At 44.6% G+C, this 24,639-nt stretch overlaps 1 protein-coding gene across 2 annotated transcripts in view; it reads left to right on the plus strand.

The window, feature by feature from the left end:
* The window catches only part of ARL13A (ARF like GTPase 13A), an 890,733-nt gene that overhangs the window by 286,274 nt on the left and 579,820 nt on the right, over positions 1-24,639 (plus strand). The window contains exon 1 of one of the 2 annotated variants that reach the window (XM_069613007.1): positions 4,209-4,334. The exons of the other annotated variant lie outside the window; for it this stretch is intronic. The gene's annotated coding sequence lies outside the window, so the exon portion shown is untranslated. Of the gene's footprint in view, positions 1-4,208; positions 4,335-24,639 lie in introns of those variants that run through there. 2 annotated transcript variants of the gene reach the window in all.

Below are 24,639 nucleotides of genomic sequence, written 5' to 3' on the forward strand. Positions count from 1 at the left end.
ATTCTTGATTTGGGGTCTCCGTAAATTGTAAGCAAGGCCTGGTGATCCGTTATGATGGTGAACTCCTTGCCGTATAGAAACAGGTGGAAGTACTTGCATGCCCACACCACCGCCAGGCTTTCCTTTTCGGCCTGGGAGTACTCTTGTTCTGTGGGTGTTAGGCTCCTGCTAGCATATGCCACGATGTAGACTTTAGTGGGTTCATGCGGATCAACTTGCGTGAGTATGGCGCTTAGGCCGACAGGGCTGGCGTCAACGATTACTTCAGTGTGTCTTTTGGCGTCGAAGTAGGCCATGTCCTCCGCCTTTGCGATGGCGTCTCGTATCGCCTCAAATGCCTTCTGACAGTCGGTGAACCACGTGTAGGGTTGGTCTTTTCTCGTCAGTAGGCGTAAAGGGTTGCTGATTGTCGCGTAGTCCTTTAGGTACCTGGAACAGTAGCTGGCCAGCCCTAGGAAAGATCGGAGCTCCGTCGTGGTTGTCGGGGGTGTGGTAGAGTTGAGCGCTGCTACTTTATCCGGATCTGGCGCATCCCATTGCTGGAGAAGATGTAGCTGAAGAACCGCAACGATCCTTTCCCAAATTCACATTTGGATTTATTCAGGGTTAATCCAGCCACTTGCAATGCTTCGCACACTCTGTGAAGAGCTGTGTCGTGTTCTTCCTTAGTCTTACCAAATACCAGGACATCATCGGAATAATTCAGGCAGTTTGGCACATGTCTGATGACACGGTGTATCTCCTCTTGAAAAATTTCGGCTGCGGAGGATATCCCGAAGCTGAGCCTTTTATATTGGAATAGGCCCAAATGTGTGATGAATGTCGTAATGTATCTAGATTCGGGTGCAATCTCAATTTGGTGGTAACCTTTTGTGAGGTCCAATTTGGAGAAGATCTGAGCCCCTTGGAAAAAGGTGGATCATGTCAGTGATCCTGGGCGCCTGATGTCTCTCCCTCTCGATTGCGGCGTTGGCTCTCCTCATGTCTACGCACAGGCGTATTGACCCGTCAGGTGACTTTTTGGGGACGGGGACAACAGGGGATATCCATGGGGTGGGCCCTGACATTGGTTCGATGACGTTGAGTTTGATAAGTTTGTCTAGTTCTTCTTCGACTTGGTGTTGTATGTTGACAGGTATCCCTCGATAGTGCTGAGCGACGGGCGGTATGTCCGGGTTTATGTGCAGCTGCACCTTTCTGTGTTTGTGTTTTCCCAGCCCTTTGAATAGATTTGGAAAGGTTTGTTCTATTGAGTCTGGTCTGGCGAAATATTTGTGGGCCATGAGCTGGTACAGTATGTGCACCAGACCCATCTCGACAGCGGTTTTAAAGCTTAGAATACATCCGCTGTTGGCTTCTGTCTTCAGAATATGCAGGGGAACTTTTGCCGCGTGTGATTTGTGTACGCACCAAGCAGAGATGGTCCCTTTGCAGGGTAGTGGGGTTGTGGCTCTGTACGGATATATGTCCACTGTTGCCTTTCTGATTTTCGGGGGGTTGGAGAGTGAGTTGTATGCTTGCTCGCTTATTATGTTAACTGTTGCCCTGTATCGAAAAGGAATTCCAGAGGTGTGTTGTTGACGTGTAGTGTGAGGATTGGACTGTGTTGGGTGGCCGTGGCGTTATTGAGTGCCCACACATACCCTTTTTTTCGTTGGTCGTCCTCTGATGACTGGGATTCACTGCCTGATGGGGAACGCATTTCAATGTATCGGACAAATCGTCTCCTTTGAGATCGCCTAGAGCCGTCATTGGGCTTCCTGTCATCCCTGGCTTATGAGCTCCTTCGTGTTCTGTCTTCTCTCCGGGGTCCCATCTGCTCTTCGTCTCCTCTCCCAGCGGGTGGGCTGTGTCGCGAGCTTCTCCTCCTCTCCTGTTGTCTCAGTCTGCTGGGCCCAGGTCTGGGTGCATTTTTGCAGACCGCTCGGTAATGGTCCATACCGCCGCAGGCGGCGCATTTTTGTCCGACTGCCGGGCAGTCACCCACGTGTGGATATTCGTACCCGGTAGCACGTGGCGTCTGAGTGTTTCCCGCTTTGTGAGGGAGCAGCATATAGCTTGTTGATTGTGTCCAGGTTGGGTGCCGGGTGCTGATTAGTGACCTTGGCCAGGCTGTCTAGCTGCGACTCGACTGCAGCTTCCATTGTGGCGAGGGCGAGGATTTCCTCGAGGGACCTTTGCTTCTGGAGTAGTTGCTTTCTAAACGGTTGTGAAATGCAGCCAGCTATGACTTGGGATCTTAGTGCCTCCTCATTGGAGTATTTGTGGAACTCGCAGTATTTCAACTTAATGCGTAAGCTCATCACAAAATTATCTAGCGACTCCCCTTTTTCTTGTCTCGTGGTATGGAACACATGGCGCTCATAGTCGATGTTTGTATGAGGTGTGAAATATTCTGATAGCTTCCCATGAAGTTCTCCATAGGTGACAGTGTCTACGTTCATCAATTCGCCTGCTATGTCCCTGACAGCAGAACCTACTGTCATGAATAGGGTGTTTTTCAGCATTGCGTCATCAGTTAACCCGATTGCGCCGGTGTAAAACTTAAAATCCCTGAGCCATATGACCCATTTGGGTCCTAGATTGGAGGTGTCTCTGACATTGAATGGGCCTGGTATGGGCAGATTTTGGGAGGCGGTACTTGATCCATGCGCCTGTTGAGGATCATCTGCCATGGCTCCGGATCCGCCAGATGAGGACGCTGCTGGGCTCGTTGGGGCCGACATGTCCACAGTGTCTGGTGTGCTCCGGTTGAGGCCTGGTGTGTCTCCGGAGTCTTACGCTGTTGCTGGGTTGCCAACCCAGAGAACGTGCTTGTAGAGGCCGCACGGGCCCTGTGTCGTCTTGATGGGCTGTGGTACGCCCCTTCACTCAAACAGAGGATTGCCCCCGGGTTCCCCGACTCTCGCGGGGCCTCCCTCTGCCTGCGGGTTGAAGAGAGAGCGAGAGGGGGGGCGAGATCGCCACCCGCGACGACTTGCGGGCCTGCCGAGCTCACTCCGTGTTGTGCGAGTACGCCCACGTGAGGGTGGCCTTCCTCCGCCGCGCTCACGGAGGTGGATGTATCTCTCTGGCCCCGTGTTGCGTGAGCATGCCCACGCGAGGGCGGCCTTCCTCCGCCTCGCTCGCGGTGCTGAGTGTGTCCCCCTGCGTGCAGCGAGTCCACGCACCTACGAGGAGCGCTGACACGCCAAGCTGCTCGGCCGCGGTCCTCTGCGTGCCTCCCAAGCCTCGGGAGCGGAGGTGCGCCGACGCGCTACGACCGCTCGACTGCAGGCCTCCTACTGGCACGGGCAGGTATCACGTACCCCTCGTCGCCAATTGTAAGGTTTTACTCGGGGCCCTCGAACCGAGTAGGCGGAACGTAATACGCGGGAGCCAGGTTTACATGCAACCTGTCTTTATTGATACAAGGGGGGGCTACGGGGAGTTAACTGCCGAACTCCCCGTAGCCCCCTCCCTAACCCAACGTCACTTCCCCTTATTGGGGAGAATGAGACCGCAACGGCGGACTGCCCACACAACGATGTGGGCAGGCTGCATGCCCTGTGGAACGACCTGACAAATACTATTCTTAAAAGACTGTAAACGTGTTTTTTTCGTTGCTGTTCGGTGAGTAGATGATCATCTGCGTCTATAAACGACTGTACACACCCTCTCGCGATAGTGAAGGGAGATAAATCGTTAAGCAACACTCAGAGTAGCAGGCGCATGAGCTTATCACACTGCAGAATTGACCTGCAGACTGCAAAATACGGTGACAAACATTGCCGTACACTGTGGACTTCACTCAATAGGATTGGCACACTTGAAAGCAGCTGCAAGATGGCATATGGACCAAATTTAAAACATCTAAATAAATAAATGCATACTACTCTAAGAGCAGCTGCCTCGTGGCAGTGTTTGGAGCATCTGCTGCACAAGATGAGATATAGCCAGAGTGCAATACACACCAATTAGAAAACATGTGCACTTCATACAATGAATACTGCACAGCTCTGCTTTTAAATGGGCCTACAAAATTACTGTAATTGCTTTATGGTATGAGAAGTCTGGCCAATAAAGAGGGTAGCGTAAATGGAACAATGAAAGGGATTGTGGGAAATGCAGTGCAATGTCCTTCCGATTTCCTTAAAACAAAACGACACCCATAACCTTGACAACTACAATCCCCAGAGGATCCAGCGGATTTCCTCTTCTCGCAGGGGCTGGGATTAAAGAGGCCCCTTGCAGTAAACAATGTAAATCCAGATTAGTTTTGCAAGTGCATCAGAGGATTGGAGACTGGAGCGGGATGCTATAGGGAAAAGATGGGTGGCGGAGCCGACACCTGCGTAAGTCTTGTTTTGTTGATATGAAACCTGTTCTCTCGCCTCACATATGCCAGGCATTGCTGCAGATAATGTATTCCCGGGCGGGACATTCTGCAGGGAGAAGGAGAAGAGCGTTGTCTCGGGCAGCAAGACGTCACTTCCCCCCCTTCAGAATGCAGCCTTTCGCTTGACATGCCGTGTCTGGTAATCATAGTTTGCGTGTGCGTGGAGCTGCAGACAGGGGTTATTTAAACTCACGCAGAGGACAGGAATGCTAAGTAAATAACAAATTAAGGAGCCATGTGTGTTATCTTGCTTCTTTTACAAGGTACAAAATGGTAGTGCATGTCTTTAATTGTGATTCTTGCTATGGGATAGAAAAAAGAGAGCTCAGCAAACCCATTCAAATGAATAAATTGAGTTCTGATTTGAATAGGTCTGTATGTCTCAATTGAGCTATTGTGTTGCCCCGGACCAGCGAAACAAAGTTGGGAGGGAGGGGTGAGGGGGCGGGACCGGCGCAGGTCTCCAAACACTACTCTATGGTATTTGGAAATCATCCTTCTCTGTCTCCCTCACCTCTCATACCTTTGTGTGTTTGTCTCCGGCCTTCATGGGGATCCCTGTCTTTTAATTTGTTTTGGGGAGTCTTTTGTTTGCTGATGTGAAAAACGTTTAATGTGCCAGATTGTGCCAAAACATACATTATTTGCCCCGAAACCAGGGGTGTTGCTAGATCTGGAAAAGATCCGGGGCTATGCTAATGTGAGGACTGTCGGGTCTCGGGGCTAGCTAGCCTTTTGGTTGTAGCTGCTGAACTTCTATCCGGCATAACTCTGAACCATTTATGTCGCAAAGGCGGGTGAAAACACCCGATTTTATTTTTGGCGGGTGAGAGGCCCATTGAAACGAATGGGCATGCAGGAGGCTTTGCGGCTGAGTCAGCTGTTAACAAGGCGGGTGACGCCCGCCAAAAGCGTGATAGTTGAGAGCTATGCTATCCGGGCTACAACCCCCTCAGCCATCTCCTAGCAACACCTCTGCCCAAAACTCGGCACATTATATGTTTCCGACTTCCTAAACATAATTGTAAAGTTCCATGGATTTTCGTGGCCCAACCTGTAAACTATTCAAATTGAGCACTTTTCCTACATTGTAAAACTTTAATGTGAAAAATGGTTAATGTTGCTTAATGTGAAAAATTGTGCCAAAAGTTAAATCAATTGCTGAGAAACCCTGCACATTACATAAGTCCTACTTCATAAACATAACTGGACAGTCTGATGGATGGTGGTGGCATAAGCTCCAAATTATGCACAATGCACACTTTTCATAGAGCACTGAGTGTTGCGTAATGTGTCAAACTTAGTCAAAAATACATCATGTACCCTGAAACACTGCATATGACCTGTTTCCTATTCCCTACACATAACTGGAAATGTTTATGATTTCTGGTGGTCCAGCCTACAAAGTATCCATGTTAAGCGCGCCTCTTAAAGCACTTAATGTTGCTTAATGTGCCATATTGTGCCAAAACATAAATCAATTACCATGAAAAGTCTGCACATTGAAGGTTTAATCCTTCCTTATAACATGTTGTGTACATCCTAAACATAACTGGAAAAGTTCCATGGGATTTCGTGGTCCAATCTGCAAAAAATTCATGTTAAGTACTTTTCTTATAGTACTTGATGTTGCATAATGTGCCAAGTTGTTCCAAAACAATAGTTGCACACAAGCACTGCAAATTACATGTTTACAACTTCCAAAACATAACTGGAAACACGGTTTTTGGTGGCTCAACCTCCAAATGGTGATTGGTAAACACTTTTCATAAAATATGTGATGTTGCTTAATGTGCCAAATTGCACCAGAACATAAATAATTTACCAAGGAACTCTTCAGATTGCATGTTTCCTGCTTCCTAAACATAACTGGAAAATGCCATTGCGTTTGGTGGCTCAACCTCTAAATGATGAATGTTAAGCACTTTTCATAGAGCATTTAATTTTGCTTAATGTGCCAAATTGAGTCAAAACATAAATCATTTACCTAGATACTGTGAACATTACATATGGCCTACTCACTAAACATTACTGGAAATGTTCATGATTTGTTGCGCTCCAACCTCCTAAATTATGCATGTGAAACACTATTCTTGGAGCACCTAATGTTGCTTAATGTGCCATATTGTGCCAAAACATAATCATTTAACACAAAAAGTCTGCACATTGAAGGTTTCATTCTTCCTAAACATAAGTGGAAAGTTCCATGGCTTTTGGTGGCTCAACCTGCAAATGATGAATGCCAAGTACTTTCCGTAGAGCACTTAATGTAGTTTAATATACCAAATTGAGCCAAAACATAAGTTATTTACCCAGATAATCTTCACATTATATGTTTCCTACTTCTTAAACATAACATAAAGGTTCTGTGGTTTTTGGTGGTCTAACAAGCAAATAACTCAGGCATAGCACTTCTCTTAGAGCATTTAATAATGCTTAATGTGACAAAATGAGCCAAAACGTAATTCGTTTATTCAGAAACTCTGCATATTACAAGTTTCCTACTACCCACACATCAATGGAAAGTTTCATAGTTGTTGGTTGTGAAACCCACACATAATTCACGTTAGAGCATTTAATGTTGTAGAGGAGCAGTTGCTTGCCTCTGCAGGAAATCCCGCCTCCCTACCTCCTGTATGTTGGATGCCTGAGATTGTGCCATGCTTGACACCAGGAGTTGTGCCCATACCTCGACGAATATTTGAGAGAAGATATCCTCTGAGAAAACCCTATCAAATGTATCCCCGAAGATTCGACAATCTGAGGGAGGAACTCAAAATATGAAAAGGAGCAAAAGAGGAGCTGGTGACGTCACGAAAGACAAGTGTGACGCCTTGAGAATATTGGCTGAAGAAAATGCATGGATCTTACAGAAATTGATGATGAAGTAAAGAATCGAGTAAACTTTCATATGCAAAAAGAAGATTACATGCGTGCAAAGTGCTACAGAAAATGCAACGGTTCAATGATTGTACAGACACTGAAATGCAAGTAGACTAAGTGATCATAGAAGCTGGTTAGATGTAATGAATAGACTGCAGGCGAAGCCACCATTGTATAGAAACTGGACATCGGTGTGAAATTAGTAAGCCAGGACCCATGGAGAGGAAAGGCCGAGAACTGTGTTGCAGCAAGAATAAACTGAGATCGTTGAAAAGAATGGCGAGGCTGTCTGACCTGGTATCAAAAGCCAAAGCTGCCAAGGTTGGTTATCTGTTCTTGAAGGCAGCGAACGTGTGAAGCTGAATCATCCCTTGTTAAGGTGAAAAGAAAGAACACCAAGCGTGCCAAGTTTTAGTCATTTAAGACATTTAAATGCTGCAAAAAGGACCAAATCGTGTTCTCCTGTCACGTGAGCCAAGGATGGAAATAGAGTTGGGCGTGGAGTTCTAGAACAGCGACAGTGAAAGCCTGTGTTCCCATATATTCCCACAGACAAGGATACTTTGCAGGGCCAAGTTCAAAGACACTCTGCATGGCAGAAGGCTTGGGTGATGAGAGATGTGGGGCTAATTGGGTACGGAGGTAAAGTCAAGTCCACCTCCTGGCACCTGCGTATGAGCTTACGTGCTGCTAAGTGAAACAAATGTTCCAGACATGGCACGAGCATGCCAACCAATTGTAGATGGCTGGATAACGAAGGGCCTTTATAGTTTGAGAGCCAATGATATACTGTGTACTTAATACTGTTAAAGATTACATGTTTTTAGAGGAAGGCATACGTTGTCCACCTGACAGTAGATAGCAAATCACAATCCTAGTCCCTATGCAATGTATATTTAGATGTTCCCCTTGAACCTATGACAATCCTTCGTAGGTTTTTCTTATTTGCCACGTAGTATGACATCACTGCTGTATTTCTTTTCATAGAAGGATGCTTTTATGAGAAATGCGCTGAGAGCTCGAGCGAACATCCGTTGAAATTCCCTGTTTTAGATCATTGTTACTAAAACAGAACCTTTGTCATGTTCCTGAGTTGGTTTGATCATTTGGTGTCTGAGTTATTCTGCATCCCCATCCATTGCATGCATGATACCCAAAGGGCCTTATGCTCAATGTTGCTTAATGTGCCAAATTGTGTCAAAACATAAACAATTTACCAATAAACTGCAAATTGCAGGTTTCCTACTTCCTAAACATAACTGGGAAGTTCCATGGATTTTGGTGGCCAAACCTGCAAACTATTGACATTAAGCGATTTTCTTAGAGCACTTAATTAACCAATTACTTTGTGTTCTGAGGGCTTCATCGTTCGGTGACAGCCCGGGCCCAAGTTATAGGCCAAAGCAAACTGAGGACCTTAACACCTGGCCGGATGCCGTTACCAGGTTACTGTAGCCCTCAGAACACAATCCTATCGCTATGAGCACCCCAAGGCAAACCCTCTTGGTGCTAATAGCAATTAGAGAAAAAAAAGAAACCTGCCTGCGCTGCTTCGTTCGCAGCAGCACCGGGGAGAGTCAGGGGTGCCATGGAAATGGAAGGCAGGGCTCCGCTGGGAGCCCCTCTTCCATTTCCATGGCAATGACCAGTAAGACAAGTGGATGGTGTGTCCTGGGCAGAGGACCACTTTTCAGGAAGTGAGAAGGGTGGGAGCTTTGAGGGGCTGAATTTAGCGGCAGGGGTGGAGAGAAAAAAGCAGCTCCATGTGGATGGTGGGTGCGCAGATCACTCGGGTTGCTCTGAACCTGGCTTGCGTCTATAGATTCAGCTGGGTTTGGCGAAACCTAATTGGCTGCTGCACCCGCCAAGGGTGCTAATGTTGCTTAATGTGCCAAAACATAAATCATGTGCCCAGAAACTCTGTGCATTACATGTGTCCTACTTCTTAAACATAACTGGAAAGTTCCATAGTTTTAGGTGCCCCAACCTAAAAAATGATTAAAATTAAGCACGTTTCTTACATGCAAAATATTTGGATATGTAGCTTTACTTTCAGGATCATTTAGAAACTTTTAGAGCTGCCAGAAAAGTGTTTAATGTGAAATATTTGCAGGTTATAATACCAAATTACTTGGTAGTTACATCAGAGATCGAAATTGGGATTTGTTGACCAGGAGCAAAAAGCATCTCCTGGGTATCCGGCATGCAAACTCTAACTTTGTGTCCATTTCATGTTATGCTCTAAATGTCCCTTAAGTGTATTCTTTATCGTCCTATCCCCAAACATACATAGTTGATATCACATAGCTAGGTTTGTATGTCACCACTTGCCCCAGGAGTCAAAGGTAGCTCCTGGTAGCTGATGGTTTCAGGCTAACCAGGCTCTCTCTCCTTGGCTATAACCAGGGGCTAAATAGCTCCCAGCTCCTGGCAATTTCGAACCCTGTTACATGATATATTTAGGCATTTGTAGACATATGTGCAAAGTTTTGGCGGGCATGGTTCATGTCCAGGCAGGCTGAACCACCAAGGGCTAAGGAACCGTTATTATATGGATGGACGTTGGAGGTGTATAGTTGATATTATGACACTTTTGAGTACATTAAGCAGAATTAAGTCACTGCCAACAAATATCATAATGAGAATAATGTACAGTTTCTGCCACCATATTATATGGCTTTAAAAGTCTATATCTTGTCAGTTAGAAACATATGTGCAGAGTTTGAAAGCATATGGTGTATGTCTTGGCAAATTAAGCAACTTAATAAAAGTGCTTAATGCATCTAATTTATATGTGAAATCAAAGGCCATGGAATTTTTAACAAGGGATTTGGGAGTTCGAAACATGAAGCATGCAAAGTCTTGAGGTATGTAGTTTTGTCTTTGCACTTTTAGGAGCATTTAGCAATTTTAAGAGTTGGCAAAAAAGTGCTTGATGTGAAACATTTGCAGGTGATAACACCAAATTACATTGTAGTTACAGGATATATTTAGGCATTTGTAGAAATGATATGTGCAAAGTTCTGAAGGGCATGGTTCATATTTTGGTACTTTTAGCCACATTAAGCAATATTGGACGTCTCGCGAGGATAGCTCAGCGCCAACGTGCTCGCCTTAGAAATAAGACGATGCAGAGTACCAAATGTCCGATCCCCGGGTCCACGCTTAGAAACCTCTGGGTGTTAAGCGTGTTATAAATAACCTACATATCATATTAAGCACTTGCATTAAAGTGTTAACATGAAAGCCAAAGGCTATAGAAGTTTAAGCATAGAAACATGAAAAGAGCAAAGGTTGTAAGTATATAGTTTGTTTAAGCAATTTTAGGCACATTAAGCAACATCAAACCCTGCAAACAAAGTGCATAATATGAATAAATTGCAGACTGGGTCACCAAATGACAAGGGACTTAAAGTTCATAATTTGTCAGTTGGAAACAAGAAATGTGCAAAGTATTGAAGTACATGATTGACATTTTTCCACTTTTAGTCAAGTTTAAGTAGCGTTAAGCACTTGTATACAAGTGCCTACCAAGAAGAACTTGCAGTTCGCGCCATCAAAAGATATGGAACCTTCTTACATGTAGTTAAGGATTCAGAAACATGAAGTATGCAAAATAATGAGGTATATATTTTATATACCTCATGTAACTCTTTTATAGCACTTATATCGTATGTGACACTAAGTACCGCTCTTTGCACATGGATTGAATCGAGGGGGTAGACATGGTTGTTTGTGTAGCTAACCCATTTTTCCCTTGCACCCTGCACTTTCATAGCTTAGTTGAAGGCACGGCCTCACTCCCACACACCTCTGCACACACATATAACACAAACACTATTGCACAACACCTCTGCCATAAGTATGAAGCTACTTTTCACTTCAACAAATTCGAACTATAGTTACTCACTTAATTTCTATCCACTGGCATAGTTCGTAATATACCTCCTTTCCGCCAATTTGTCATTCAGAAATGGGTGAGAAGCAGGGTCTTGGCCACTCTCTCATAAGGATAATGGCCGAAATGCACATACGCATAATATTACCACATAACGAGGCCGTTCAAGCAACAGCGCGTTGGGACCATAATTATGGTGAAAGGTGCTATACAAATGACACAATGAATGAATACGTTGGCACTTGTATGTGTAATAAGCAATTGGAAGCACTTCTAATAAAGTGCTACATGGGAATATTTTCAAGGTCAGACCATCAATGGCTCGAGCATAGATTTGGAATTTAATAACATAATGTCACTTCAGAGTTAAGGTATAGAAAAAATGTGTAAAGTATATAATCTCTAGATTGGTCTCCCAATTCAGCACCTGTTTTATGATTTGGCACATTGAGGGATATTAAACAATAAGTGCTCAATGTGAATAAATTACAGGTTGGGCCGTCAAACATTGTAGAACTTTCCAGTTGTTGTTATGAAATATGTAACATGTAATGGGCAGAGTTTCTGGGAAAATGATTTATGTTTTGACATGATTTGGCACATTAAGCATTATCTAAGAATAGTGCTTAATGTGAATAACTTGCTGGTTGGACCACCAAAAACGTGGAACCTTCCAGTTAGATTTAGGGAATAGAAAACCTGTAATGTGCTGCTTTTCCCAGTAAATTATTTATGTTTTGGCTCGGTTTGGCACACCAAGCATCATTAGGTTTTCTAAGAAAAGTGCTTAAACTCAATCATTTTCTGGTTGGACCACCAAAAATAATGAAACATTCTGTAGCGTCCCGAATTCGGGAGGGGCGCGTGGCTCAGGACAAAGAACACCAAACAAAGGGCCGTACACACAGGGCTGCTGTCACAGACTAACTAACTTTATTTGCGTGCCAAGTGCACTTACATTTGCGTGGGTCAGCTGACCCTTGTACGCATTACCGCGTCCACCGTGTGACTGCCGGCGATGCTACATCTGCCCCCAAAATAACATTGTCCTACCCCATTTCCTAGAACCATCTTCTTGGCTTTTGAATGATGCGGAAGGGCTGTCGTTGGTGTGAAGAGCTGCATTCTACTGCTCTGGCACTTCTTCCGCTGTGTTCTGCTCCTCCCTTTCTGATTCATCCTCATCTCCTGAATATCCAGACGTCACCCTTGCGAAATCTTCTTCCTCACTCCAAATCTGTAACCTTCGTGGTCCACCTTCTTCTGTTTTCCTGAACAGTGAACTGTTCCTTGTTACAGTCCAGCCTTCTCTTTCAGCCGTCACCATGGATCCTTTCATGGCTGTGAAGGTCAGTGGCCAGGGGTCAATGGGCGGGACATCCTTGTCAGATTGTGCCTGTCTCACCAACACTTGATCTCCTATTCCCAGTTCAGCCTCTCATGCTCTATTCCGTCTATCTGCATAGTTCTTCATTTTCATTTTTGCCTGGACGTCCCTTTTTCTCACTTTGCTCTTGTCCTCTTCCCTTTCCGCCCTCTGATCTTCTTGGGGCAATCTTGAGCGCGCTGGGCGACCGAACATTAGCTCAGCCGGGCATGTTCCAGTAGAGTCATGTGAAGTGTTGTGGTAGTCCCGCAGCAATTGATAGAGCAACTGCTCAATGGGCATGTGGGTGATATTGGCGATGCAAATTCCTCATTTTGGTATTCATCATGAAGCGTTCCTCAGTCCCATTCTCCTCTGGCCACAATGGAGTGATCTTGCGGTGTTGGAAGCACATGTATACCGCAAAACCCCAAAAGTCTTTGTTGGTGAATTGAGGGCTGTTGTCCGACTTTACTACTTTGGGCACTCCAAAAGCCAAAAAGATCTGGTATAGTGGCTGTGGCAGCTGTGGATGACATGATTTCTGCTTCCAGATATCTCGAGTGTTCATCTAGCACTACTAACACGTATTCTCCTGACCTAAGGGGGCCAAAAAAGTCTATGGCCACTTCCTTCCATACCCCTTCTGGCAGTGGGGTCATGTTCAAAGGTTCAGGGAACGCATGGGACTGAAGACTGAGACAAAAGTGGCATGCTTTCAGTGTTCTCTCGATCATTTTGTCCATTCCTGGGAACCATACTTTCCTTCGAAGCATTCTTTTAGTCAATACTATCCCTCTGTGACTCTCATGTGCAATGGTCAATTGTGCATTGGTGGCGTGCTGCTGGTATCACAATGCTGTCTCCTTTCAGTATCAGCGATGAAGGAGACACGGAGAGCTCTTCTTTGGATTTTGCGAGCATCCTGAGGAGGTGTCCATCCAGGGCCTGGTGTGCCTGGACGGAGGCAACTGTGGAGTTCCATCATCCGTTCTCTATACAGGACATGGCTAGGGAGAGGGTAGCATCTTCAGCCGTGCACTTCGACAATTCTGTCATTGATATGGTTGTAGGCATTTCATGGTGGATGATGTAATTTACATATCCGTCTGCTCGGCTGCCCGAGGACTGGGGGCCCTCCAGTGGTTGACGCGAGAGAAAGTCTGCCGGGTTTTCATCTTTCCCTGGCTAATATTGGATCATGTACTTATATTCTTGTAGTCACAGCCCCCATCTCGCAATGCAGGGTGGCATCTGTGCAGTTGGCTTCCCATAAATTGTGATAAGAGCCTGAGTAATTATTGTAAACGGATTTCCATAGATGAACAGGTGGAAATGTTTGCATGCCCACACAACTGCCAGGGCCTCCTTTTCTGCCTGCAAATACCTTTGTTCCGCTTCCGTGAGGCTCTGGCGTAGGAAACAATTTTCCTCTGCGCATGTTCACTCCCTGAGTGTTGACCTAGGAGGGCTCCAAGACCCACGGGCTTGCATCAACAGTCAACTCGGTTTGTAAATTGGGATCAAAGTAGGAAATGCATACGGATGTGGCAATGTCCCTCCAGATTCTGTCAAATGCCTCTTGTTGAGCCAGACCCCACTCAAAAGATCTACGTTGCTTTGTGAGGAGCAAGCAAAGTGGCGCACTGGTGGTGGCAAAGTTCGGTAGGTATCAGATGCAATTGCTCACCAATCCCAAGAATGATCCTACTTGAGCTACATTAGTTGAGCAGGGAGCCTCTGTCGATGCTCTAATTTTGTCCGGGACTGGCAGAATTTCTCTCTCCCAGAATATGTGCCAAAGAATTTCAGTGTGTTCTTATTGAAGTCACATTTATCTTTGTTGATGTTTAGATTTGCATTGTCGAGTGCTGCACAGACCTTCGTTAGGGTGGCGTCGTGGGCGTCAGGGAGCGGCCAAAAATCAAGATGTCATCACTATAATTTATGCAGTCGGGGATGTGGCAAATGATCCTGCGAATTTCCTCCTGAAACATTTCTGCCACTGATGAAATAACAAAACTCAGACGCTTGTAACGTAATAACCCCAAGTGTGTAGTGAAGGTCACAATGTACCAGTACTCTTCACTGAGTTCAATCTGGTGTTATCTTTTATTGAGGTCTAGGTGAGAAAATATGGTTGCCCCATTGAGTATATGCATCATATCAGTGATGCGTGGTGACTGATGGTGCTCCTTGAGGATGCCTTGATTTGGCGCCCTCATGTCCACATACAGTCTTATTTGACTTTCCGGGCCTCTTTGGTACTGGGACCACTGGAGAAATCCATGGTGTGGGTCCTGACGCTGGTTCAATTATTTCCGCTTCCTCAAGTGCGATCAGCTCTTTCTCGACCTGGTGTTGGATATTGAAGGGGATACCCCTGAAGTGTTGTGCAATTGGTTCCTCCGTCAGGTCAATCTGCATATGGAGAAATTGAGCTTCCCAATTCCTTTGAAGAGCAGAGGAAAGTTTGACGCTACTCTGGCAGCCGGCGAGATGTATTTGCTTGCCATGATCTGATAGAGTACATGGATCAAACCCATCTGGACCGCTGACTTGAAACTTAACACGCATCCACTTGTGACTTCTGTCTCCAAGACGTGTACCAATATGTGACTTTGTTTTTCCTCATGTCGGCAGAGTGTTTTGAATGCTCCCAAGCATGGAAGCAGGTCTCTGGCCCCATAGGCATAGATAGCCACACGTGATGCCTTTTAACTTGGGCTTGCTCTTGAGCTTGTGATATTCTGCTTCCTGCATGCCGTCAATAGTGGTGCCAGAGGCAACTAGGAACTCAAATGTGTGCCTCTGAATGGTGAGTGGCAGAGTGGGGCTGTGTTCCAATACCGTGGGCTTTCCTAATGCATATAGGTATCCTCTTCTCCTCCTGTCTGTGCTAGAGTGAGACGCAGGCTAGCTTGTAGAAGAAGTGTTAGCGTGAAGCCGGTGAATCCTTCTCCTGCTTTTCCGATGCTTCTCTGGCGATGGTGAATCTCTCTTGTGTGGTGTCTTTCTTTAGGATGTCTTCTTTCAGGGGCCCATGGTTGATCATCCCGTTGGTGTCGGTGTGGGGATTTATTCCGGCGCCACCCTTGTTCCGATTAGCTGGCTCTCGATTCCTTTGGGTTTCGGCCCATGGCGCGATAATGGTCCACTCCCCCACATGCAGAGCATATTTGACCAATAAACGGGCACGTCCCGTCATGGAGGTCACATCCACCTCTGAAGCATTGCTGCTTCTCTTGTCGAGCATCCTGCGGTGTGTGGGTTTGGTTCATGAGCTTGTTGATGCTTTCCTCTTTGATGGTCGGTGTCGAAATGTGCGTCTTATTTAGTGTCGATATTTGGAGGTCCAGTGCTGGCGATGTTCGCGCCAGAACGAGGATCTCAGCTAGTGTGTGCGGTATTTGCAGCAAATTTTTCTTCAGTATGATGGACTTGCATCCTGCGATTACCTGAGATTTGATGGCCTCCTCATTATTGTACAAGTTGAATTCACAATATTTGACCTTGGACTGAGGTGCATTACAAATGTGTCCATACTTTCTCCTGGAAGCTGTGTCATTGTGTGGAACACATGCCATTCATAATCGACGTTCCTGTGTGTTGCAAAATGTTCTTTGAGTATTGTAAGGAACGCATGGTGACAACAGTAAAGACAGACGCAAGTGATCACAGTTCAAGGGTGTTTTGTTAAACAATTAGTGCAGGGTGGAAAAACACCTAACCTAAATCTAAGATGGGAGACAGCGTTGACCATCAAATGAAAAATAAGGCAGTCCAGTGGCATTGTATCAAATAAAAAGGGCCTATACTAAGAAAAACCTATTGCCAATCCTTAAGCTAGATACAAAAGAAGTGTGGGAGAGCGTTTCAATAGAGAAAAGTGTTCTCAATAATAAGTCAGGATGTGATTGCCAGGGGTCTCCCTTCCCCATGTTTTCAGCACGGGACAAGGTGGATCTCCTAAGCACAGCACACCCTCGAGCTTTCCCCAGCACAAGCTGACAGTTCCGCTCCAGCTATCAGGTTCTCTGATGAGCAAAAAGTCTCTTGCCCTTGAGGGTCTGATGGTTCCAACAAACTACACAGGTCTGTTCTACAGCTTGCTTTGGGTGATGGCTTCACCCCTGGGTACCCCTCTTCTGGGCGCTGACCCTTCAAACCCTATTTTGGGTAATGGCTTCACCCCTTGAGCATCCCTCTTCTGGGCGCTGGTCCCTCTTTACTTTCACACTTCCCTTGCTTTCTCTCAGTGCGGGATTCACTTCTCTTGCTTTTCACCAATTTACAGATCAAAGTTTTTTGATTGTACAGGGATTTCGGTCGACATCCTGTATGACCACTTTGACCTGTTTTGCCGACTCTCCTACATCCTTCTGGTATCTGTAGTTTCAATCAAGATTGGGTCGACCAGAGCCTCTCAAATTAGCACCCACTTGGTGCTCAGTCCCTCTGCAGCTAGTTTTCCCTTTACACTTTCTCACAGTTCTTTGAAATTCCTTAAAATTGCCACTTTGCTACTTTCATTCAACACAGCCTGGTTCTTATTAGTTCTCCCCTCGACTCCCCGGATGTGATGAACTACTTGGCTTTTCTCTTCACTGGAGTCGAGGCCTTTACCATGGTTGCAGGAGATTCCCTCGCTCCTGCTCATCGACATAGGCTTGCCCCATGTACCGTTGACATCTGCTGCAAGACACTTGTGCTATTGTTTGCGGTCTTATGTCCTCTTCCACAAAGGTTCCGCAGGCCTGGGATGAAAAGGCAAGGTTGCTTTCCTCCTCGCCACCCTTTCGATTCCCGCCGCCTTTCTCCTTCTCTTGAACTGCTGTGCCTGGTTAGCTGTGCTGTCGTGGCGTTTGCTGTGCTCTTACTGTGATCTCTCGCTCCACCTTTTATCCATGTGGGGAAAGGAAAGGGCCATCAGGTGTGTGTGGTTCTGATCAACTGCCTGACTCTGCCGGACCCTTGTAATGGGACATGTCAAGTAAGCAGCTCTGTGTTAGTCTGTTCTCTGGTGTGCTGTGCGAAAGTGTTTGTGTTGGAAAAGGGGCGAGGCAGTGGTTTTGAATGTCCTATGTGGTAGGATGGGGAAAAGGTGTTGAAAGAAGGGGATAATGCGTCTCACCCATCGGTGTCTCACTCCCCGAGGACCCCCCCATCCAGGAGATCCTCCCTCACTGGTCCACCCCAGGAACTGGATCCAATAGCGATTGCTGTGTCCTGGCCACCTGGATGACAGATGCCCGGGGACTCGACAGGGAGACACCTTCAGGTTTCTCACAGTATCTTTTTGAGGTCATCGTATTTGTACTCCACTTCCTCCGCTAGCTCTAAGATTATGTCCTGTACCTCAGGACCTGCCGTGACAGTGAGCAGTCCGATGATGCGTTTGTCCTCCAGCAAACCCACTGCATCCAAGTATGCATCAAACTCTTTCTTCCAGCTGGTCCACATCCAACCAAGACTGGTGGTGTCCATGGTGTCGAACGGCAGTATGGATGGTACCGGGAATTAATCTCTCCCTTTCTGGGAGGTCCCAGGAGCTCCTGCGGCCTGCTCTTGGCCCTATTCTAGGTCTGAAATGGTACTGGGGCATTGGCGCTCTGCACGGAGCATGCTTTACAGATAGCACTGGTGTGGTAGCCTTTGTCGCTGTCTTTACTTCCTCGTGCTGCAGGCTTCATGGGCCTTACATGCCCATTTAGCTGTGGGTCGTGTGGTGTGACGCACTGGTGCCTTATTTACCCTTACTGGCCCGCTCTCACCTCATGCTGCAGCAGGCCGGGTGGTACATGTGCCCAGGGCGTCTCTTTTCCAGCTCGCAGCAGGAAGCAGCTGGGTCAGCTAGGACAAGCGGCAGCCTTCCTTCAACCTCCTGCACGTGGGAGGGGTAAGGCTGTTCCAAATTTGGGACCTGCGCTTGGCAATGCACCAGCACACTGGGTTCACTCCCTCATTGCCATTGTAGCGTCCTGACTTTGGGAGGGGGGTGTGGCATAGAACAAGTAACACCAAACAAAGGCACATCCACACAGATCTGCTGTCGCAGGGTAACTAACTTTATTTGCACACCAAGCGTGCTTACATTAGCATGGTGTGGGATGCATTGACCCACTAGGTTCTGCCCTGCGACATCACTGTGTGCTGCTTTCACCAGAAACAACAGAATGGCCGCCAAAAAGCCCTATGCGCGCTAAAAACCTCTGAAAAGTGCGCAGGGAAACCGGAAAAATAGGCTGCCAATCTACTTTGCCTGTGTCAGTGGTAGAACAAGAGACCACAATGCCAAAACCTGTCATTGGGCTGCCCACATAGTGAAATGGAACTACCTGAACAGGCAGTACTTCATTGCCAGGGAAACCCAGAAGTGCTCTAAAATCCGTTTTTCCTTGTCTGTTGAAATTGCAAAATAATGGTTCCCAAAAATCGGAAAAGATCCAACATCCTTGTTGGGTGTTAACCATCAACTTATCTAAGCAATCACCATAAGCACAATGTAAGGAGAAGCACATTTCATCACAAGAATACCCACATTAAAAAAAAGGTGCTTGCTTGGGAAAATCTGTCAGATATGGGCGCACTACCGCTGGCCGCTTGTATCAAAGCTGTCATTTACTTACACTGGGAGTTTAAACTGGTGCCTTAAAATCAAATTGTGGAAAAGAAGAGACTTGCCATCCAAAGCAAAATAGGTTGCTACTATTCAATCTCTATGTTGAAAAAGACTAGAATTGGAGATATGTTTGACTGTTTTTAAAATTGTAACTTTAATTTCAACAAAGAACAATGTAACAATTTGTCTTAAAGTAACTTGATTCAGCAAAACTTCAAAGAAGCTTCCCCGTCTGGGAAACACACCACCCTTCTCCTTCCCACCAAAAGGGCAGGAAATCTCAGTTGGATGTTAATGGAGGGCGGGAGGAGATTTTGCTCTGTGCTGTGGGGAGAGGCAATAGACTTCCTGGATTGAAAGGGAATGCAAATTCAAGTGTCAACAGAAACTACTGCCAGCAGGAAGAGAGGCCAGGCTTGCTCTTGGCCCAGCAAAACCTTGGGGGCGGGACTAGACAGATATGTGTATCTGTAAACCACAAGAAAGTATCTTTTTGAAAAAGACCCACAGAGAACTGTGCAAAATGTGTACAAATCTGTAAAATATAGGTTGTTAACATGAAAATTCTGCTCACATTATGAAACTACTCTGAACTCTGTGCTATGTTCAGAGACAGGACTACAGAAAATGTGATTTTGTAGCAATTGTGATGATTCTAGAAATATGAAACTTCACAGGATTATGCCCAGATGTCATGCGCATATATGTAGAAAAATGTGGACAAATCTGACATTGGGTACCCAACCAAAAGCGCAAAAAACTGTTAAATCTGAACTAAAGCTCTCACTGAGATGGGACTTGGATGGATACTTGCTCTATTAAATCGGTGATGTAAATATGTATTGCTATCAAGTTGGTTGTATTGTAAATATGATTTATATGAAAAATAGATTTTTTTTTTAACTTTTGTTTATTGGCAGGAAGTCAAGACAGGTACAGCATAGATTTACTGTGCAGGAACAAAGGGGAGGTCCTCCTGGATTGTAAAATACAGCATCATCATGGCACCAGAGTTCCTTCCCAAATCAGGAGAGAGGACAGACCCTAACCAATAGGATTCCTAGAGGGTGTGCCTCGTATAATTCAGCCTATCCACCTCTTAGGGAAATACATAAATAGAGACAGCGTGGGACCTACAGACACACAGACATTTCACCCATCAACTGATTGCTGGCAAAGCACTTTGCAAGAGAAACCCATAGCCAAGACTCCAGAACTTTCAAAGCAGCGAGGCCCAATTCCAAAGCTGACCCTTCTCAGCTTGGCCTCTAAATTCTTGAAACCTGATTTTACCCCAGACTTCCAAGGGGCACAACAAAAAGAACAGCCGGGCTGTGCTGTTTCTGCTTTTGCGCTAAGAACTCTTGCTAGAATCCAGAGATCCAAACCAGTAGAGCAGAGCTGTAACCTGATAGCTGCAACCCAGAAGCAACCCGTCAGATCCAGTCCAAAGGCTGTGCCGTGCTGAGTGCAGAACCGAGCGCCCTGAATCCTGTCTGGTGGGCTAGCAGAATTCCAGTGCAGAAATCTTTTGACCAGATCCCTGACGGGCCTATTCCAAACAGTAGTTATCAGTATCTATAGCATAGAATTGTCCATAGCCAGTATCTTATCCTTAAGTAATCCTATCCAACCCATTCTATTATATCCAGAACTGCATTGTAGAAAATCTTTTGTATTTCCTTAATCCTTCTCTCATCCCTATAGACCTTTGATTATTGTAGTGATAATATCATCTTTGCGCTAATATAGTTGCTGAAGAAAGACAAGCGTCTCGGCAGGTAGAAACCATCCGGAGACGTCGCTGGATTGGTGGCTGTGCTGTCGTGTAGCTTAAGTAAATCTGCTTGTAATTCCAAAGCGCATCTTTCATTTGAAAATGTTGACTGTTTATGAGACAAACCGACCTCTACTAAAACCTTCGTAACCTCTGTGCTGTGTATGCTAGAAACCAAATTTAAGTGTCAAATTGAAGCTAACATCCTCAGAATCCAAAACCGCATTCCAACTATAGTTTTCCCGCAATCGCGTTTCTCGCACGTGGAAAAGTTTGCCGCAAATTTTTCATTTGGCTCAATTTCATCACTTGTAAAACAGCTGTTCTTTGCATCTGACCTCAGAATTCAATGTTCAACCTGCTAGTGACTCGGTCATCATTGCTAGTGTTTACCTGAAACTATACAAAGCGGCTCCCACTAATTTTGAATCCAATTAAGGGAATTAAATCCATTTTTCTGTGTTTTTAACCATTCATTCAAAGCCACATTCAAAAGCATTTGACCTGTTTGCAATCATTCCTGTTTCTCTCTCTACGCTTGCTGGGGGGAATTGGGATTGAAACTGTATTTGTTGAGTGTGCATTCCTGAAACCTGTTTTGTTCTCCTTCCATATCTTGATCTTGCATATTGGGGGATTGAGTAGTGTGCAGGGGGAAAGAGTGGCATTGCATTTGACTGAACCCACACAAAGTATTATTCTGTGCTGCATTAATGTTCCTATCCATACTCCTTCTGATTGAAGAGATTGTTGATTGTAACATCACCCCAATGGTGATCCTTGTATAAATATTAAATAGTGTGATATATATATATTGTTCAAATCCATAAAAATAAATCCTTTTAACTTTGCAAAACAGCCTGCTTCCTGGTTCAGTGCGACCAGGGGCGTTCAAGGAGAGGGGCGTGATATAAGGGTACATCACTCAGAAATAAAATAACTTATAGACACATATATAATTAAGGGTTCCAGCTGTGCATCACATGCTAGGCATTGGCTTAGGTGGAGTGCTGGGTTGAAATCCCTTACAATGGATGAGCTGACCCTTGTACGCATCACAGCGTCCACCACATGACTGCAGGCGTTGCTACACGTTCCAGTTATATTTAGGAAAAGGAAAATACATGTGCAGAGTTTCTTGGTAAATGATTTATATTTTGGCACATTTTGAGACATTAAGCAACATTAAGTATTCTACGAAAAGTGCTTAGCATGTATCATTTGGATGTTGAGCAACCAAACATCATTGAACCTTCCAGTTATGTTTAGGAAGTTGATAACTTGTCATGTGAATAACTCTTTGGTTAATGATGCATGTCTTGGCACAATTTGCCACATTAAGCAACACGAAGCACAATAGGATAAGTGCTTAGTGTGAATAATTACACGTTTGGGACATCAAAGACCACGGAACCTACAATTTATGTTCAGGGACTAGGAAACAGGTATTTGGTAAATTAAGCAACATCAGGTGCTCTAAGAAAAGTGCTTAACATGCGTATATTGCATACGTTGTATATTGGGACACCAGGAATCCTATAAATCAACTTTAAGGATTCTTAGAAAATTGATTGACGTGCATACTTTGTAGGTTGGGTCGTAAAAAATCATGAACTTGCCCAGTTATGTCCTGTGAGTGCTCCTTGAAAAGTGTGCATTGTGCATAATTTGGAGAATATGCCACCAAAATCCATTACACATTCCAGTTATGTTTATGGCATAGGACATATGTGATGTGCAGAGATCATCAGTAATTGATTTAACTTTTCACACAATTTGTCACATTAAGCATTGTTCACATTACATTTTTTAGAATGTAAGAAAAGTGGTTCAGCTTGGACCACCAAAATCTATGTAACTTTCCAGTTATGTTTACGAAGTGGGAAACATGTAATGTGCAGAGTTTCTGGGCAAATGATTTACGTTTTGGCACATTAAGCAACATCATGTGCTCTATGAAAAGTGCTTACCAATAATCATTTGGAGATTGAGCCACCAAAAAACTAAAACCTTCCAGTTATGTTTTGGAAGTAGGAAACATGTAATTTGCAGAACTTCTGTATAAATGACTTATGGTTTGCCAAATGGGCACATTAAGCAACATCAAGTGCTCTCAGTGAGGTGGTTATCATGCATACATCATGAATACATGCCACCAGCCACCATACACATTTCCACTTATGTGTAGGGAGTAGGAAACATGTCATATGCAGAGTTTCAGGGTGCATGATGTATGTTTTGACTCAGTTTGGCTCATTAAGCAACGTTGAAGTGCTCCATGAAAATTGTGCATAATTTGGAGGTTATGCCACGAAATACATTAGGCTTTCCAATTATGTGTATGGCATAGGGCATATGTAATGTGCAGGGTTTCTCAGTAATTGATTTAACTTTTGGCACAATTGTTCACATTAAGCAACATTAACAATTTTTCACATTAAACGTTTTAGAATGTAATAAAGTGGTTAATTTGAATAATTTCATGGTGGGGCCAACTAAACTATGGCACTTTTCAGTTATGTATAAGAAGTATGAAACATGTAATGTGTAGATTTTTTTGGGCACATGATTTATGTTGTGGCACAATTTGGCACATTAAGAACATTAAGTGCTCTAAGAAAAGCGTTTAATGTGAATACTTTGCAGTTTGCACCACTAAAACCCATGGAACTTCAAAGTTATGTTTAGGGAATAGGAAACATGTAATGCTCAGAGTTTCTGGGTAAATTAATTATGTTTTGGCACATTAAGAAAAATGCTTAACATGCACACTTTGTAGGCTGGCCCACCAAAAAACATGCAACTTTCCAGTTATGTTTAGGAATTAGGAAACATGCAAAGAGCAGATTCTCTTGGTAAATGATTTGTTTTGGCACATTAACAACATCATGTGCTCTATGAAAAGTGCTTAAGATTCATCATTTGGAAGCTGAATGGAACTTTTGAGTTATGTTTTGGAAGTAGGAAACATGTAAGTTGCAGAGCTTCTGTGTAAATGATTTATGTTTTGTCAAATTGGTACATTAAACAACATTAAGTGTGCCAAGAAAAGTGGTACGTGTTAATAATTTTGCGGTTGGAGCACAACAAATCATGAACATTTCCAGCTTTGTATAGAGAGTACAACATATATAATGGGCAGAGTACCTGGTTAAATGATCACATGAAGCAAAATCCAATGCTCTATGAAAAGTACTTAACATTCATCTGCTAATAGCACCATGGTCCAGCGCCGGACTTGTAATGAGGGCCCATGGAATTTTCCAGTTATGATTAGGAAGCAATGCACATGTAATATGCAGAGTTCCTTGGTAAATTATTTATGTTTTGACACATTAAACAGCAAGTGCTCCAAGAAAAGTGCTTAACGTGAATTATTTGCAGGCTGGACCACCAAAACCATGGAACTTCTCAGTTAAGTTTGTCATAGCACACATGTTATGTGCAGAGTTTCAATGGACAGGAAATTATGTTTTTTTATGACTTTGCAGGATTAAGCAACATTAAGTGCTCTACGAAAAGTGCTGAATGTGAATAAACTATTCACATTCAGCACTTGATGTGCATAATTAGGCATAATGTGCCTACCAGTGCAAAATTATAATGTATGTGCCTTGAAACATTGCTCAGGTTATGGTTTCAATCCCTGAGGACTGTCTTGAAATTGATACTTGTGTGACCAGAACTGCAAATTATTCATAATAAGCACTTTGAG

Source organism: Ambystoma mexicanum, chromosome 5p, assembly GCF_040938575.1.
Source record: "Ambystoma mexicanum isolate Mex_15411 chromosome 5p, UKY_AmexF1_1, whole genome shotgun sequence".
Classification (NCBI taxonomy): domain Eukaryota; kingdom Metazoa; phylum Chordata; class Amphibia; order Caudata; family Ambystomatidae; genus Ambystoma; species Ambystoma mexicanum.